Genomic DNA, 4,308 nt, shown 5'->3' on the forward strand with positions numbered 1-4,308 from the left:
ACACCTGGATGCTGCAAAATTCTATGGAGACTCCTTGTGGAACAGCATTTTCCCATCTCTTGTGTCTCTCCCTATCGTGATCATGATCATGCAGGAAGCAAGTCTGGCTGTGCTATTTCTTATCATTGTCTGTCACCCATCTGCAACATGGTATTGTACAGATAAGGAGAAAGTAGTTGCCTTTCCCCCAGAAGGTTGAGGCTCAGGTACAGGGGTAATTCTCCTGTGCACACAGTCATTATTTAGGCCGATTCAGTGACTTCAACAGGCTTAATCATGTGATCAGGTTTGTTGCCAGCTGCGTAATGCTCCCACATCTGTAGATAGAGTCGCTCTAGGTCCATTGTGTATTGTTTGGTGTTGAACAGAGGGCTAGATGTTCTCTGCTTCCAGACTTTGCCACGAATTTTCTTCAGGTATTCTAGATCAGTTCCCAGTTTCACAGCTATGTCTTCATATTCTTGTCTATTTTTAGCAATAAGCTCCAGACAGCCTAAACAAGTGAGCTGGGAAGCTGCAACTCGGGAAGCAAGAGTCTCTCCTGGCATAGTCACCATGGGTGTCCCTGACCAAAGGACATCCATCCCTGTGGTGTGTCCATTACAGAGTGGAGTGTCCAAGCAGACATCAGCCAGCTGGCCTCTCCGAACATGTTCCTCTTTAGGAGCAACAGGTGAAAAAATGATACGGTTCTGGGGAAGGCCCATATTTTGTGCGTACTGTTGAATATTAGGTTCTCCTACTGCTGGAAAACGCAACAGCCACAGTACACTATTGGGAACACGCTTCAGAATATTTGCCCACATCTGCAAAGTAGATGGGTCAATTTTATATAACTGATTGAAGTTACAGTACACAATGGCATCTTCCGGTAACCCGTACTGAGAACGTGTGGTTACAATAATGGTACGGGGAACCTCCTCTCCAGTGGCAGCCTTAATGTTGACCTGGGTAGTTGCCAGTCCATTGCTAAGACTGAATCCATTAATTGTTATCTGAATTTGTCCTCTGTTAATCATTTCAATAACTGCCTCTGCAGTAGTATTCATAGGAATGACAGGCATATTAAGAGCTGTATTACTGCTGTCTGCGGTGACTCCTCCATCAGGACATTTCATCTTGACAATTTGCACATCTGGGAGACTATCAAGAAATGCTTTGAGGTCGATGCCATTCAGTACAATCCGATTGTCAGAAATGTGCCCATTGGACTTAAAATCGATGACTGCTTTCTTCTTCAGGTGAGGGAACATATTAGCATGATCACCAATAAAGAAAGTATGGGGCATATAAGCCAGTTTCTCAGAATACTGCTCAGCAACTTCAGCAGGTGAAGTTTCCTGATCAGTGATGATATAATCCATGAAAAGCACGCCACTGGTCCCAGGGTAGCCCAGCCACATTGCCTGAATAGGAGCTGGCCTGAGAGCAAAGAGTTCATTTCGAGCACCCCTGGTATAACCATTCATATTTACAAGGATGTGTATACCATCTTGATGGATGCGATCAGCTGCTTTCCCATTGCATGGAATCTGAGAAAGATCAATGAAATGATGGGCTTCTGCCATCACCTTCGCTCGGAAGTTTGTGCCATCATCTGGGCTCAGGGCATAACAGAATACCTCAAATTTATCAGGATTGTGCATGCCTGGAATAGACTGTATAAGATGAGAAGTAGGATGATTCCCAAAGTCAGAACTCACGTATCCTACACGCAGTTGACCATCACTGAGCTTCAAGTCTTTTGGATGTTCATACGGTGGTTTACGAAGGACACTAATCTCATCCAAGGAGAGGTTCCCATGGCTCTCAGCAATAGCCTTCCTGAAGCCATGAGAAAGAGGATAGAGCATACTATGATGAGGCTGCACAGAAGGCAACCTATTCTTCTCCAACTGGTCAGCCACAATGCTGACCAACTTCTTCATTCGCTCATCATAGTCTGTCCAATTACAGACAATCTGCAGGCAATGAGCCAAATCACAATAAGCGTCAGGAAAGTCAGGTTCAAGCTTCAGAGCAGTGCGATAAGAAGCAATTGCTTCTGGAATATACCGTGAATCCTTGTGAATGGAAGCCAGATTGCTGTGGGCATCTGCAAATGCAGGGTTAATCTGAATGGCAGGAGTATAACACTGCAAGGCTCCCTGAACATCCTGCATCTCCTTTAGTGTTTCCCATGTTACAGTAGGCGTCAGCAGAGGTAGGACTGATTCGAACAGCCTCCTTATAATGCATCAGAGCTTCCTGCAGTGTCCCCTGCTGCTGCAATACACTTGCTAAATTTGAATGGGCAAGAGCAAACTCTGGGAAGACTTCTAATGCTTTACAATACAAGCGAACTGCCTCTTCAATGTTTCCCTGGTCTCCTTTGATATTGGCTAGGTTATTCAGAGAGTCTGCATGGGTGGGGCACAGCCGCAAAGCTGTATTATAACAATCTTCTGCTTCGGCAACATGGCCCTTCTCTTCCAGAGCGTTGGCTAGGTTGCAGTAAGCATCACGGAAATGTGGTTGCAATCTAATAGCTCACCTGTAGGTGTCTATTGCCAGATCCATCAGGCCTTGCTCGTAGTGTACACAAGCCAGGTTGGCATGTACCACTGCATGATTTGGACTCAAGCTTAGGGCACAAAGGTAAGCTGCCACAGCTCTGTCAAAAATCCGTGCCTCTTTCAAGACATTTCCTAAATTGATATAAGCATCCAGAAAATTGGGGTCAAGGGTGACAGCCTTTTCAAAGTGATGAATTGCAAGCCAAATCTCCCCTTGTGCATTGAAAACACAGCCAAGATTACTCCAAGCTACTGCAAAGTTCGGTTGCGTCTCCATTGCTTTCAAATAACATGCCTTGGCTCCTTCCAAGCGACCCAGGGCTTTGAGCAGGTTCCCCAGGTCACTGCGAACACAGTACAAATCAGGATTGTACTGAAGAGCAGAGACGTAAGCTTATACTGCCCCTTCCATGTCGCCTGCTGCTACCAAAGCAGCTTCCAGGTTAATATAACCATTGATGAAATCTGGTTTGAGACGTAATGCAAGCCGGTAATGCTCAATTGCTTCCTGTAACTGCCCTCATTCCTTGTACACATTCCCCAAATTCGAATAGGCTTCTGCCAGAAGAGGGTTCTGTTTAATTGCCAGAGTACTAAAGTGGGCAGATCTGTCCAGCCTTCGACACTGGAAGTGTAGAGATGAAAGTAGAAAATAAAAGAATAGGATGTGATTTTTAGTCGATACTACTTTTGCAAAAATTAGAAAATACAAAACAATTCGGTATTTCAAATATATACATATGTTTAAAATAACTATAAAGGTGAGTTGGGAGATTACATATTAAATGGCCCAAATGGTGCTATATAGGGGAAAATAAAGGAAATAAATCTGGCAGAGGAACGTCGGGGCCAAAACCAATCTTAAAAGTATTAGAAAATAGAGTGACCATACACACTGATGATAGAGTGACATGAACTGAGGCATATGGTCCCTTTTGAGTAAATGTCTTAAATACAAACTAAAAACATAATGTCATAAGATTTACAAACACTATAAAAATATTTAGCAGTATTGCAGTAGATAGTAGAAATATATAACCTTTCAACTTAAATAAAAACAAGACTGATGAAATATCATCTTTGTTTCCATGTCATCCATGCTAAGGAAGAAATAATAAATCAGCTTTCAAGATAGAATTTTTTACAATGAGAGAGAAAAAAACAAAGAAAAAGAAACCCTAACTGTTTATCCCATGAAGGGAGAAAGAAACATTTTGAAAAGTCAGAGTAGAACTCTCTGAGGATAATATTTAACATCAATTTTTTTTTGTAAAACAGAATTTTAAGCTGGTTTTGAATTGTTTATAGAGTTTCTAATTAGCATGCTGAGGAAATACAGGGTCCATCTTAATGCAGAAGCAAGTAAAAAGTTCTGACTCTTAAAATTCTAGGCTCTAGAGTAGGTGTGTGCTGGCGTGTATGTGTGTGTGTGTGCACATTTGCTGTGTGTTTTCAATAAACTCAAGAGTACATAACGGTGTATGTTATTACATTGTAACAATTCTTGAGCAAGTCTAACTGAAGGTCAGTAGCAAACAAGTAGATGCCGCTTGGGTGGCCCCCCAAACTCTCAGGTAATGCGCAGATCTGCCTTGGCAGTCATGTTCTGCTTTTAGACATAATGCATTTTTATGTTCTTGTTAGCACTGAAAGACTAACTTGAATATTCTGCAACTGATGAAATGGACAACAGAGCAGTAACCTAGAGTTTACAAGTATTTGGGGCAGTAAAACTTTAGTTCTAGATTTAACT

General features: G+C 42.3%; 1 pseudogene; it reads right to left on the reverse strand.

Moving 5' to 3' along the window:
• Positions 1–21: 21 nt before the first annotated feature.
• Positions 22–3,708, reverse strand: LOC114891659 (annotated as a pseudogene).
• Positions 3,709–4,308: the final 600 nt, after the last annotated feature.

This window comes from Monodon monoceros, unplaced genomic scaffold (assembly GCF_005190385.1).
Source record: "Monodon monoceros isolate NGI ecotype Baffin Bay Population unplaced genomic scaffold, NGI_Narwhal_1 Contig8120_ctg1, whole genome shotgun sequence".
In the NCBI taxonomy this organism is placed as follows: domain Eukaryota; kingdom Metazoa; phylum Chordata; class Mammalia; order Artiodactyla; family Monodontidae; genus Monodon; species Monodon monoceros.